Consider the following 16,023-nt stretch of genomic DNA (forward strand, 5'->3'; position numbering starts at 1 on the left):
ACATATTTTGAAAAGAATACTCAAGGTAGTGTATTTGTACAACAGGTGAAATTACCTCAGTAGAGGTCTTTTATCCTAGCTGATTCCTTACAATGTATAAAACATATTGCAGTGATGCATGTAACATTAAATGTTGTCAGATGGGCAAACTAAGCTGTTGCCTTCAAAGACTGGGCTTCCCCAGACTTATTACAGACATTACATGATATAAGAAGTCTTGAGCTAGTTTTTACAAATTTCATCTGCAACAGTGTGTAACATTTTTCAGATCAGATCACTATTAAGATATCTCTTCAACGACTGTCTTCAAACATGCATTTTAGTGATGGGAAAAGAAACAACACTATACTGTACACTGTAAAAAGATCTGTTAGATCTGTTAGCTTGTTTTTTTTATATATATAGAATTTCTTGTGCATATAAAAAATGCATTTTGTGGGCTAAAAGTTGGTTTAGTGAATGAAAGCTATCATCTTAAATAGGAAGGGCATAACTAGGATGGAATATAAAATACAAAGTATTTCCCAGAGTACTTCCTATGATTCAATTTTAAAAGAAACAGCAAAGATCTATAAAGCCACTTGCCCATCTCTCAGAATTTATTCTGTTTCTCACAAAGCATTGACTAATGCAAGATCTTTGATTTCATGTAAAACAATAATTTTCAGAAAAATAATGTTATTCACATCAGTACGTTAAGTGAAGCAAAATGCACCTTTAGAATGGTGAATAAAACAACCTCCATACTGTTGCCTACTCTGTTCTGCTTTGTTTGTGGGTGCATTCCTGTTAATCATGACAGTGAACAGCACCAGAAGAAATAGCAGAGAACTACATCAATAGAGTTGATAATCTGGAGTTTCTTAAAATGTTTTGCATTTCAAAATAATTCAAATAGTTAGATTTAGTTATATGACTTTAGTCATATAAAGGAATATTTGAATTATCTCATTACTAATCTTAAGAAGACAAACCTGTTCTTTCAGAATGATACTGATGGGCTTTTTCTAAAGCAGTGGATAATCTCACAGTATGATTTCCTTAACCTAAGAACTTCCCTTTACTTCAATTAAAAATATTTGAAGCATCTAATATCATTGACTAATCAATTTTGCTGCTTCAGTTTACATGAACTGTTTTACAAATGAAAAAGAGAGTTGAAGAAATGTAAGCTTAAAGAAATAGACAGATTCTTCATGAAGTAAAAGCATAAAGGAATAAAGACATGCTCCAAGAAGTATGTGAAGTTGAAGCTCTTCCTTTGCAATAATTTAGGAGCACATAGTCCCCTAGTACTTCTGATAAATAGTTCCCATATTTTAATCAGACAGTTAATCCTTATTTGCTGTACTAGATTTATCTTGTCAATTGAATGACAGTTTACTGGAGAGTTAGAAATGGTCAGAAACAACCCATCAAGATCAGAATCATTGACATTAATACATTAAAATATCTTCTACTTGGCTTCTTTTAGATATGCCTAAATTTTATCTATAACTGTTTCAGTGCTAACGACAGAGCAGCATACTGTCTCAGTAGTGAAACACTTCTTGCTTCCAATTTTTAACACGAAAGTTGACAAATTATTTATTAAAACACTGTACAAATTAATTATTCATTGTCAGGAATAAAACTGTTAGTCAATCTTAACGAAAGAGACTTTAAGATTATGGGAACAACTTCACTTCTCATTTTCCATACAGTGCATCTAACAAACATTTACTTTTGAAATATAGAAGTCTAGGAGTAGATAACCCATAACTATGTTGAGTAAATCCACTTATATTTTAATTATGAAACAATTCTGCATGCCACTCATCTTCCCATGGACATATAAAATAAACAAACAAACAAACAAAAAACCTACCAATTGGGTACTTCTGTTTTCTTCAGTTTATGTTCTAAAGTAAAACAGTAGCTACACAAGCTTTTTTCTGGAATCAATGCTGAATATTTTACAAAAACACAAGATTAGAGCACATAATATTCTTTTCATTCAGTTACTGTCTGCAACGATACTTTAACTAAATATTTGAATGACTGCACACCAAGATTAGTGGTATGTATTAACTCTCATTTACTTTTTATCTCTAAAGGATAATAACCTGTTTTAAAAATAGCAGGAAACAAAAAGTTAAGGTGAGGTGGGGTTAGAATATGATTATTAAAATTGGGTAAAAAAAAGTTCTTAATAACGTTATCGGTAACCTCAGTAACAACCACGTTTCCATAAATCCGAGCTTACTACACGAGTACCCCGCAACAGCTCATTTGCAAAATGTCAACATTCAATCACAATTCTCTAAAATTCAGTTCAAAACAGATTAATAAATATGAAGCACAAATTTCATAGTTATATTCAGTTACAGTGTATGTGGTATGGCAGAATCAGAGAATATTTCAATTTTGCATATATCTCTGAAGGTCCTCCAGATGAACATCTAGCTCAAGACACCACTAATTTCAGATAGACCAGATTATTCTTTCTTCCTCTTTATGAGCATCTTCCTGTATGTGAAAAAAAAAAAAAAAAAAAAAAAAAAAAAAAAAGGAAGGGAGGTAAGCGTATGAGCATCCTGTAAATCCAGACAGAAGAGAAACACTGGTCCTATATGTTTCTGACTGTGGTTCCCACATTTCTGATGCCTAGCTGGTCAGAGGGACCAGAGAAGATCTTTAACTGAGAAGTTCCTCAGTTTCTGCTGAGTTTTACAGTTTCTTTGGACTCTGCCTCCTGGGTCATAGGACTACGAGGTTTCACTGGATTTTTCTACTTACATTCTGTCCTAGATTGATAGATCCAACTGACAGACTAGAACAGCTTGAGAGATATTTCTGTCTCTTCAGCCTATTTGCGATGCTGTGTTGTGTTCAGTAGGACAAGATCACCTGATGCTTATTCCTTTAGACAGGTCTTACATCCATTCCATTCTCATCCTTAGCCATCCATTTCTTACATGAGCTATCATACTTAGGTCTTTCCAGACAGGTCATTTTATTGGAGAATCATTCAGGATTAAAGTGATGGATTGTCATCTCTTTCTGCTGGGGCTGGTTACAGTTGAAATTGTTACTTAAGAACTTTGCCTGTTTGACCTCAGTCATTCCTCCCAAAGCTCTCCCCTGTATGGGTATCGTGAGCACATCCCATGCCAAGAGGTGTTTTGTCCACATTTGTGCAAATGGTGAGCAACTCATACTTTGTTTTCTACTTGAATTTCAGTTTGTTATTTTTCATTTGTATTCCCAAAGATCTTTTTATTATTGCATCTCCCTCCAATTTAGCACCAGCTGCATATCTCATTAAAGTATTTTCTATTTCTTGCACCTCATTAAATGAATGTTATGTAAGACTGGGCTGAACAGCAGTAATGTACTTTGTCACACAGCATTAGCTATCTCACTTAGCTAATGCAATTTGCCCTGAGTATTTATTTCCTGGAGCTCCAGTCCCAACAAACATAGAGCATTTCTGGCAAATTTTGTTATGTGGTATTGAATATCTTTTTGCCTATTCAGACCTAAACTGCATCAACTATCACACATTTTATATGACTTACACCTCTTTTGAAAGGACTTCTCCACCTCAGAGTACAGAACAATTTCTCTGCATTGCCAGGTCTTAACACTTCTGCTGCAACTGCCAGTAAAAATTCCCACTATACAATGATTTTTTAAAACATCTGGGCTTCATCCATGAGTATCTGGATTCCGGCCATGGAGCTAATACCAACTAGTTTGTAGTAACAACTCTCAATTATTACTCATGGAGTACATAATGAAAAGAGTGACTTAGAGGTAGAAGGTCCTAAATTCCATTGCCATCTCCTGCAGCCTTTCAGTCCCCAAGACACACTTTTATATATATTTACTTTCTGCAGTGCTGATAATTCTAACTTTTCCCTAGATCCTCTTAAAGTTACTGAATTTTTGGAGTAAAAAATTTGTGTGTTGGGTAATGAACTTTCAACCCCATATTAAATGATGTAATGCAGTTAAAAACTACTCTTGAAAGAGATTGAAGTGGATATTCCTCATTACAAATGTGTGTGACTTAAAGGATCACATTATGGAAAAATAAATATAGCTTCATAGCCATAATTACTTTAGCTGACGTTCAGTTGAGCAGCAATAAAACATAGATCATCTTAATATGTATTGTTGTTAATCTTACCAATGATTTATAACATGCAAGCTAAAATTACCTCACTGGGTTAGACAGAATAAAGTCAGTGAAAAACAGCTAAGCTTGATAATTAAGCTAGACAAAGTGGCAAGTAGTTTTTTGTATTATTATTATTATTACTTTTTACCTGCTTAGTATATATTACCATAATATATTTAACTACTAAAAGACAATGTGAAATTCCTTATTTTTAGCTATGATTGGTCCTGCTGAGAATATATTCAAATAAAACAGATATTTCGGGTATTTCATAACAGTAAATACACAGTGTTTTATTTAATTAGCAGAACAGTATTGGAATGTGCTATGATTTTAGGTTAAGAAATACCTCCAGCCTTAAAATTCTTCTGGTAACTTGTGGAAGCAAAACAACAAATGAGAACTTCATTTTTTTTTTCTTTTCCTTCTTTCTTTTTTTTTTTTTTTAATTTTCTTTTTGTTGTTGTTGTTGGTATTTCTTTAATACGTTTCTTATCCTGTTTGGGATAGGGCACTTTTATTTAGGTGGTTTTCTTGCCTTCTTTTCTGATCTGAGGCAAGCATAGATCTGATAGGAACTGGGGATCTTTGTAATAAAAGAAAAATCAAATTGTGTAGTCCTCTACCTTTTTCCATTTGATGGTAATAATTATTTTTTAGATCAAATGCACAAGATTTTTATACTTATCGGGATATTTTCAAGTACTTTAGAGCAAAATGAGATAGTTATATTTCATCAGTCAACAATATCTTTATTTTCAATTTCGTCTTTGGGACCATATCTGCAGCATCTTTGTGCAAGATGGACTTCTCAGTTCACTATTTTTTAAGAAATCCATGGTGGAAATCATGGAGCAATTCCATTTAAAAGAAATAAGACTGGTAAACCAAACTTAAAATTTGGAAGAAAAGAAAATCCATCTGTATTTTTTTGTTGTTGTTGCTGCTTGACATTCTGAAACAACTTGGAGCAATGTCTTAGTTCAAGATTTCCAACAGGACCTGGCTGGCTTTTCAGTCACGGACACTCTGTCACTAACCACTGCTTTCACTGCTGGACACCAGCTCTTTGCAGCATCCTGTCCCTTTCCACATAGTGTAGCTGTTGGCTTTGGTCAGAAGTGCACTAGCACTTCTGTTCTGTAAGCCAGAAAACATAGGAGAAGATAAATCACTTCAAAACAAAGGCCTGATCTGATAGCCTATTTCAGTTCCACTTACTTTTCGCTCATGACCAAGTTGTAAAATATGTTCTCTTACACAAACCTAATTTTTATGAGATGTTGTGAATTGTGGTTGCTCTTTCTATGCTATCAGTTGAATACAGGTGCATCTTTGTGCTAGTTACACAGGCCACCGATTTGCTATGGTAGATAAGGTCACAGAGGTTAAATGATTTGTCTGTAATATGATGAATAGTACAATAGAAAAGAGAATTGGGTTACATGTGGATGTGGGTTGAGAAACTGAGATGGAATTGTAAATCTGTAGAAAGCATTTGGAAATGCAGTACTGAAAAACAGGAAATCCTGAATGTGTACTATTCAGCATGAGCATATGTTTCTTTGGAAGTAAATAGATTTTAAGGAAGTGGCAGAAGTATTTGGACTTAAAGCTCTGTTGGAGGATCCTAGGTATGTGGGTTTACAGTAGTTTTCACAGAAGGACTTAATATTTGGTTGTTTTTATATAGCTTCCTAATCACAGGCTTTATAGTACATTTTGTTTAATGATTTATTTACCTATAAAGCATTTTTAAGACATCACGTATGAATGCATTGGGTCCCAATATGGGTGATAAAAAGAGATTTGAAGAAGTTCAGCACCTTGGAAAACCAAATCTCTTAAGAGCCACTTGAAGGTGGACCTGCTCATATTCAGCATGAGTGCTGGATTTCACAGCAGCTTCAACAGCCTCCCAGATGGATGTTGCTTCTGCTTCCACTGTCAGGACTTGGTGCGCTCTCTCCTTGTGTTACTCTAACCACTGCTTTCACTGCTGGACACCAGCTCTTTGCAGCATCCTGTCCGTTTCCACATAGTGTAGCTGTTGGCTTTGGTCATCTTGATCCAAAATAGTGTGCCTGTGGCTCTAATGAGCAGCCTTTAGGTTTTTTTGTGTGTGTGCTTTTCTTATTTTAGTGTTTCTGTAATAAAGTGAAGGCTGTTTGTCCAGCCCACCAGAGAACATGTAAGCGTGTTTTACTCTGAGGATTTTTAGGGGATGTGGAAACTTCTGGACTGTAGTTCTGAAGCACTGGGCATGCAAAAGAAGACAGGACTGATGCAGCTTTATCCATGCTGCCTTTTGGCTCTTTTTGTGTGTGAACCTTCCTCCTAACTTTGCTCAGTTACTTGAAACAATCCAAAAGATCAAGGGAGTGAGATAAATATGAATCAATATGGGCACCAAGGGTCCAAGGCATAATTTCATTTTCAGGCCCTCAGCTGTTTATCTGTGTAGATGTTTCCCATGAAGTCCAAGCTAACTAGGCCTGTAGTGCTGCTGTGCAAATTCATTCCTGCTTCTTAATTTGAAAATAAGCTAAGTTCCTTCTATAGTCTCAGACAGCTGTATATTCCAGAAATAATGTTTTCAAATACGAAGAGGTTTTGTTTGTTTGTTGGTTTTTAAATATATTTCCTGCTTTAATTGTAAAAATCTATCTGAATTATAGAGTTGCCATCAGCAGCTGCATAATAAACACCCTTTAGGAAACTGTAAATGCAGATCACCATGACCTAACACTGACCATCCAGACCCTCTGGACATGAAATACAATCACTGGTGCCATTACTTAGTATCTTGTTAATTTAAATATTTTAAAGGCACAAATTTCTTAATATCTAGTAGTACTATCTCCTGTTATAATGTCTTGATTTTCTGAAGTAATTGAAAATTGAAAAGGAATATTTCAGACTTTGTCAAATTTTTTCATAGTATGACCTTATTTAACTTCATTGTATCCTAATCCTCCAGTCTTTTATATAAGCAGTATTGCTGTCTGCTCCTAGCTTAATGTTGTGTACATGACATAGAAGATAGAAGGTTCCTGTCCTAAGGATTTCAAAAAGAAAACATCTGTCTTAAAGACACAATTTTAGTTTAAATTGTGCCCTTGGAAGCCTTTGTGCCTTGCAAACCTTTTTAAAAAGCTATTTACAGGTTGCTTGACAGAATAAGAAAGTGAAAAGTGATTTCAAAATACTGATGTTATGACTTTTCTTTTAAAAGTATGTAAAATATCGATGTGTTTTACATTCAAATTTACATTTTTATTTTTCTTAAAAAGCTCTATCAGAAGAAAATGAAAATAGTCCAAAATATACACCTGCTGTCTATAGGGACTTTGCTATGCTCCTGCCCATCATGGTCTTTGCTGCTGCTGCACCGCAGAGTAAGGAAAGAATGTGCTCAGTAGATCAATCAGATTGCTCTCTTTGGTATTGTTTACAATAATTGTTAATTAGTTTCCTAGCATAGTACCTCATTTGTGGTCAAAATAAGATGCACACCAGATGGAGAGAAAATTAATTCCAAAGTAGTAATCTATCCATATACATAATTATTCCTTGTAACTGTGTAATGGTGGTGGTTTTGGCTGTTTAAGCTCTAGCAATGGATAGATCAAACAGATGACATTGCTTAAACATTATTCAGGGTTTTATTGGGTAAGCTGTAAACAATTGATATATGATTGCTTTTTGATTGGCTTCTTCTTGCAATCCATGCCTTTTAATGTGATATTGGGATTTATGTTTTTTGTTTACAGACTTTGGGTTCAAATTTTAAATTTGCATAAAGTGTTGCCTGCTAATGTATTTTGTCATTTCCGTTATAAATCCTACCTTCCATAAGTTTATAAATTGTCTTTTAAAATTTGTTATACAGGTGCCTTGATATGGAAGAAAATGAAGAAATGATGAAAAATATGGAATAAGAATCAGGTTTGAAATGTTTGGAGTTTTTTGTTTAACTTTTTTTTTTTTTTTTTTTTTTTTTTTCTGTGTGTGTGTTTTGTTGTTGGTGTTTGATTGTTTGTTTTGTTTGTTTTCCTGGAACAACTTTACACTTAAAGAGTCTCTTATGCCTCATGGAAAACACTGAAAAAGCATGAATGAATTTATATTTACAAAAAAGATTTATACTCTTTGTTCTTACTCCTATGGACTTTTTCATGTGGAAGCAAGATTACTCTTTCTTTTATGTTAAGAATCTGATTATTCATGTTATTTCTCCCTCCTCTGAAATTACAGTTGTTTTTTATTTCCCACTCTTTGGAAATCATGGTGATGTTACACAGACAGAGCTGATTCAGGAAACATAATCCTAAACTTAAGTACATAATTAGTCAGTAATTTTAGAGGGATTCTCAACGCGCCTGAATTTAGGGATGTGCTTTTTAAGCTTCTTCAGCTGGTCCAAAGTTGCTTTGAAATTACTTTGCTAATTACTACTCCTATTATAGATACTGTAAGGCTTAAGAACGAGTAAATAAAAGTTCTATAAACATGCAGATTCTTCTGTAATTGAAGTACTTCTATAAGCTTTCTGTTTAGAATAAAGGATCATTGGAATGCAAACATTTCTGGAGACTTTTAGCTCATAGCATGATCTTTTCACTTTGAAGGATGCAAATTGCTGAGAGGAGATGAACTTTTGTACTGTTGTGCAAGCTGAGAGGTACAGGTTGGGTTATCTCAGCAAAGCTCCAAATATTCTGACACCTTTCTAGATTTGAACATTTGAGCAAGGGAGTGATTTAAAAACATTCCATTTGCCATTTACTCTGAGGCAAAACTGTAAACATAACATATTAAATTTGTTCTTATCGTGACGGAGATATTGCTAAGAAGGCTGTGAGGGGTGCCCTAATGTATGAGAATGACAAAACCAGAGTAAGCGGTGTGAGCTTAGTGGTGTTTTCCCTTTAAGGTCTTTAGAGATTTTAGTCTTATATGCAGTCATATTGTGCTTCCAAATACAAGAAAATCAGAGTCAGAATACTTTCATATATGAATAATCTAAGATGTAACATTATACATGATTTAAAGATCAATTATTTCAATAGTTTAAAGAGAAAATATGCAGTTTCTCCTTTGGGTAGGGCATAAATCAAAATCCATTTGTGACAAGAAGAAAAACATCAGTGGTGTCTGTGTGGGCATTTGCACAGACTTTTTCTTTATGTAGGAATACATGCACACATGCAGGCTTACCATTTAAAAACCTCAGGAAAAAAATATATGGAAAAATTAGTATAATTTGGATACAAAAAGTAATTAATGTCTGATACAGGTTTTGTTGTTAGATGTAGATCTAATTGATGCTGTTTATCTGATTTTTCCTTTTCAAAAACACCTTCACTCCAGCATCAGGTTTCTCAGTGCTTCCTGTTTGACCTTATATTGACATTGGTTTAAGCAGCTGTCTCTTTCTTTAAATAGCATACTTTAAAAATCAACACACATAAAAATAAGGCAATATAGTGGCAGATATTAATTATATATGCAAATAAAGTAAGTCATTACTGGCAGACAGGACCCTCATTTATCAGACAGTGAGATCTAAGATGGTTGGAAAGGAGCTAAAAGAAGAGCTGAAAAACAAAGTCATGGTGTGGTTCTAATAGCTGCCCAAATCTTTGGTCTTTCAATGTCAGTTCCCTTTACTTCAATTAAGTTCTGTACAGTCAGTGTAAGTGAAGGTCATCAGGACTTGCCACTGCTTTCCCTTTTCATCAACTTCTCTGTAAAATTCCCTCTTTCTCTTTACTGATGTCCAGAAAGCATCTTCAAAGTAATGGAAGAGCATATATTTTGGCCCATGAAGACTGAAATTTTAGTTGAAGATGACAAACTGCACATAGGTGAAATGAGCCTCCTTTCTCACTCAAAATGTTTGAGTAAGCACACCAAATTTCTTTGAAGTATGGAAACTCACTCTCTGAATCTGAGTTTCTCTCTCATAACAGATCTCAAGTTTTCTACAGAAATTGTCCCAAAACATGTTTTAAAACAAGAGTGTTTTTTCAGGTTGAAGCAACAAATGTGTGCTATATGTGCCTTGTTTGAGGTACTGTTCTGCCTAGCTTCTAACATACAAAATTGTGAATTTCTGAAGGACAAGGAAAGACTCATTTGAGGGCAGTATTTCGAAACTGGGAAAGTACACAACTGACCTATGAGAGAAAAAAACATTAAATAATCAGGAAAAATCCTGTCCCATCAGCAAATTTGAGCACATGGGACAGGTTTTAACCAGGTGGAAGGGAAATGTCTGTACAGAATGTGAGAATCAAAAAGTGGAAATCTTGCATGAAAGGAAAATTAATTACAAGCCAGTGGAATAGAAAGAAAAACATGAGCTAAAAAATATAAAAACTTCAGAAGTAACAACATAACTTTGAGGGGAAAAGACCAAAGAAGGTGGTTTGTGCTGTTTAAGAGAATAAGGAACTAAACAAAAGCAACTGCTAAGCACCTGAATCAGCAAACTATCCAGCCATATGCTCAAGTACATTTTTTTATTTAACAAAACACTCTACAGTCAATTGAGTAATCACTGGGGTCTGCAGAAACCTTTCCATAGCTGCTCTGAGAATTAGTTTAATCCCTTGGACAATCTTATTTATTTATTTATTTATTAAATTCAGTGAGACATAGGTTTGTAGGATTACTGAAAATGAAGATGAAAAGATGATTATTATTTTTAAGAGTTTAATCTGAAAATTTTAATTCATATAAACTGAAAAACACACTCTTCCTGATTACTTTTAAAACTGTATTTGGAAAATCTGCACATAATCAATTGATATTTTTCTGTTTTGGCAATACATCTTGAAGTACATGTTATGAGGAGATATTGAGGACACTCGGGCTGTTTAGTCTGGAGAAGAGAAGACTGAGAGGTGGCCTCTTTGCTCTCTGCAACTTCCTGAGGAGGCGAATTGGAGAGGGGGATGCTGGTTTCTGCTTGCTGGTAACTGGTAGTAGAACAAGAGGGGACAACACAGAGCTGTGCCAGGGCAGGTGTCCTGGTTTCATTAGGACAGAGTTAATTTTCTTCCTAGTAGCTGGTAGAATGCTATGTTTTGGCTTAGGATGAGAAGAGTGCTGATAACATGCCGATGTTTTAATTGTTGCATAGCAGTGCTTACACCAAGCCAAGGATGTCTCAGCTTCTTGCTCTGTCCTGCCAACGGGCAGGCTGGGGGTGCAGCAGGAGCTGGGAGGGGACAGACCCAGGAGAGCTGACCCAAACTAGCCAAAGGGGTATTCCATACCATCTGACATCATGCTAAACAATATATAGGGGTGGCTAGCTGGGGGAGGGGAGCCAGACTGCTCGGGGTTAGGCTGGGCATCGGTCAGCGGGTGGTGAGCAATTGCATTGTGCATCATTTGTACACATTATTAGTAGTAGTACTATTATCATCATGATTGTTATTATTATAGATATTAGATTGTTATTATTATAGATATTATTATTTTCCTGTCTTAATAAACGGTCTTTATCTCAACTCACGGGCTTCACTTTCCCATTTCTCTCCCCCATCCCAGAGAGGGAGGGGGGAGGGTGAGTGAACAACTGTGTGGTGTTTAGCTACCAGCCAGGTTAAACCACGACAGCAGCTTCAGACTGAACATTAGGAAAAATTTCTTTGCTGTGAGAGTGATCAAACATTGGAACAGGAACAGGCTTCCTAGTGAGATGGTTGCCCCACCTGCCAGTGTTCAAGAGGCATTTGGATAATGCCCTTATTAATTTCTTTTAATTTTTTATTAGTCCCAAAGAGGTCAGACAGTTAGACTATCTATGATCTTTGAAGGTCCTTTCCAACTGAATCATCCCATCCCATTCCATCCCACTCTTTAAACATACTTAGAAAAGAGTAGGATCTGGAAATGGTCTCAGCTGTCTGTGTTCCCTCAGTATGACAAAGGACAGATGACAACATCATAAGAGTTGGGGGTGTCAGGGGCATTGATTGGTTGAAAAACCAACTGAAGTTCTGCAACCCTTTATAAATATCTGTGGTGGCTTTCTCTTGCCCCTAGAAGCACATTTCAAACATCTTAAATTCATGATTTAATTAAAATATGCGCAATTCAGTCAGGTGATTATGAATTTACCTTTAGTTTTTGTGGACAGAAGGTCTTATCTCCCTGCTCCCACAACCAGGTTTCAATGCTATACACCACAGCAATGCCAAGATGTAGTTGTAGTGATTTAAACAGTAGTCCACTGTTTTCATAATAGAATGATTCAGTCATTTCCAGGAAAGAAAGATATCTAGTTTTAAATTGTCTAATGTGAGCAACAGTGGATATTTAGAAAAGCAGCATGTTCTACATAAATGCAGTCATAATAGAACAGAAGTATATACTAATAAACATGTGGAGCAGCAGTGCAAAGATAGAATACATTGCTCAAGATGATCTAGAACAGATTTTTTCTGCTGCAAATATAGGCCAGTAACAACTGGAGCAAAAATGTCCAAATGATAGAGTCTAGGCCATGGAAGTCTTGTCATATGTAGACTTTCTTTCTCTTATATTCAGTTATAGAAAAGATGTGCAGCTGCATAAAATGGTCAAGTAGCTGCATTTTGTTGGGTTCTTATCTCAATTATTCCGTATTTTAATGCAAATTAAAACTGGACAATGCATTTGAGTGCATTTGGAATTGGGGAATATACATCTGTGTAGTGGAAACTTTGAGTGAGTTATATGGAGTTGTCTGGTGGTAGTCTTTGGGTAAGTCATGGCTTATTAAGGAGCTGGCATGCTGAGTCACCCTGTGCTGGGTGACTGCACCCAGACTGGGCTGGTTTTGTTCCTCACACTTGGGAAGAAAGTGCTGGAGAGGTAGCAGCACCACTCCTGGTTTCTGAGCAGTTGGCAAGTACACTGGGGGACTTAGTTTGACTTATTTCTAAACAATTAGCATTTGCAAATTTTTTTTATAAGCTATGGAGACATTATGGAGTAGTTTAAAATACTTCATATCAAGCCTAATTATTTTGTGTGTCTAGATCACTCAGTCCCAGATACTTTTTATTGAAGCACAAAAAGACACTTCAGCACAACAGTTTGTTGAGTTTGCTGAAGTTAATATCCTTTTTAGTAGCAAATTATTTATAAAAATATTTTTCTTATGAATATATATATATGCCTGATTTATATTTGGTATCTGTAAAAGCTGATGTTACAATTCAGAGTATTATTAACACAGGTTTTGTCTTCTCCCTGCCTTCTTAGCCATTAGGATAGCATTGTGTACAACACATTGGGTTTTCATATATATTTGCTGATATTTTTAAAGTGAATTTAACAAACAAGTTTTGAAAGGGAAAGCATTCAAGTCTTCTGGGGCTCATGCTTGAAAATTAACCTATTTTTTTTTTTTTTTTGTTTGTTTGTTTAATTTATCATGGACTGTACATTCTTTTTGTGAAACATTTTTGCAAAGTATGCAGACTACAAGACATTAGTCTCATAAAGTACATTTTAAGACATTTGAAATTACAATGAGGAAACCAAGGATTATATGTATTTTTTAATATTTTTAGACCATTTATTCAAGAATTGTTTTAGCTGTTTCTCAGCTTCAGGGAATTCATTTGGTTGCCACTTTGGAATTTCTCTGGCTTACTGTCTCTGAGGGCAGTAAAATGTTAGCTATTTAATTACTAAATTATAATTATTACCCTTTATAGGCTTTTCTTTTTGAGTGGCTATATTTTCTGTCACAAGCAGTAAAATATATTACCATTGTAATTCATATTATGGCAGCTTACAGATCTGGTTTAACATGGTGCTTGATAATTAAATTGTTTCTTCAGTTAAGTGATTAAGTATCCTTTTCACTTTGTTGAAATCAAACCAAAGAATAAAATCTATGAACACTCTAAAGCTGCAGGTTTTTGTAACTAACACTTGCACTGAATCATACATCTCTGTAAAACATGTAGCAGCACAGTATGCAGTAAGAGTGGGAAGAAATTAGGTATTTAGAGGCTTTCACACAGAGAAAAATGAGTGAGATATTACCACGGGATGCAAAACAAGGGATTTCATCTGTTGAATTATCTGGAGGCAAGCTATTGCTGATTATTCATATAGCAGTATCTTATCTCTGTAACAGTGTCAGAACAGAAACTTATGTGAGAAAGAAGGCTACAGAAAGTGGGATAATATTTGATTTAGTAGTCTATCCCCCTGCCATAGATGATGTAACACTAGATAGAGTGTGAAGAACTTTCTACATTGCTCACACTGTTGAATGTAGTGTATGTTTGGGGGAAGAAATGGCAACTCATGGGATGCGACAGGAAAGTGATTCCTTCTGCACCATTTTTGAAGCAAAAGGCAGCAATATCACATTTCAACATTCTTTATCTTTTCCTTGAAATTCATTTGATTAATCTGTTATATGGCTCTGAAAATTATCCTTTTTCATCATCCTGATGGTGTTTAAGGTTTTCCTGTTTTTAGAATGCTCACAGACTCACAGTAGCTGTGGCACTGTGGGTAGTGCTTTTCAGTCACACATTGCTACTATTCCAGGAACTGAAGTTCTATTTTCCTTCAATAAACATTGTGTGTCTGAAACTTGAAATCAATTTATGTTGTCTATTGATATAAAAAAAAAACAATTACCATTTTGAATAGCTTCTTATATGATCGTTTTTCTAAAAAGACTATTATTTTTTTATTTCACTTGAAAGTGGAGTAAATGAGGCAAGTGGCTCTCCTTTCTGAAGAAGAAATACCAGAAGGTGACAGAGCAAATAGAACCAGGCTGTTGTCAGAGTTGTATAACAGAAGGATAAGTGGCAATGGTCACAAGTGACAGCAAGGGAAATTCTGTTTGAAAACAGACACACAGGGAAAAACAGAATGCAGTGAGTAGTTAAGCACAGGAATTGTTTGTCCCCCAGCCTTGGAGGTTTTCAAAATGCTCCTGAACAAGGTCCTGAGCAACATGAGCTGACTTTGTGGTTATTCCTTCTTTGAGGAACTGTTTGGATTAGATGGCCTTCTGAGGTCCTTCCCGACCTAAATTGTTCTATGATTCTAAGGATATTTGGAGATAAAATTCCTCAGGAATGCTTGTTTCACAACAGTTGTTCCCAAATGCTTTTCTGGTAAGACAAACTGTAGTTATTGAGCACCTAATAGAGAACATTTAATCAGGTAAAAAGTAACTTGATGTATGCGAGTCCTTTGTGGGCTTGGGAACAGCATGCTGTATTTTTTGAACATAGCTACATTTTAGATGGGGATTTTGTCTTCCCGGCACTATCAGTGTCTCAGTGTCCCACAGCTGTGGGAGGGCCAGGTCCTGGAGCCGTAGTTCACGTTAGGTCTCAGACACAAAGATGGATATTTCTTCAAGAGATTTAAATGCTCAGCACCCAGCACCCACTAATCATCTGGAATAAGATCTGGAGTGACAAGAGGAGGTTGTTCTCTGGAGGACAGGGCTAGAATTGGAACTGGTGTAAATGTTTCCCTTCTCACAGCTTGCAGAGCACAAGTCAGCCTATAAGGTCTTCAGTGAAAGGAGCAGACGGTAGTAACACAACAGGAGTGCAACTTAAGAAAATGGGTGCAGTATTATATTTTCTTTCTGCTCGTGTTTGCATTTTTCGTTTATTAATTAGCTGAGGGCAGACTGTACCTGAGCACTGGGAGCACTTACGGTTCAGTACTTGCTAATCTAGCAGTCCACCTTCAGTTTCAGACCAGCAAATACATTTAAAGTGTACTGAATACTGTACTGAATGTACTTTTATTGCTGCTACAGAGATTTGATTTTTACCGGACAGTGTTATTAACCTGTATACTTA

Source organism: Aythya marila (genome assembly GCF_965140915.1).
Source record: "Aythya marila genome assembly, chromosome: 2".
In the NCBI taxonomy this organism is placed as follows: domain Eukaryota; kingdom Metazoa; phylum Chordata; class Aves; order Anseriformes; family Anatidae; genus Aythya; species Aythya marila.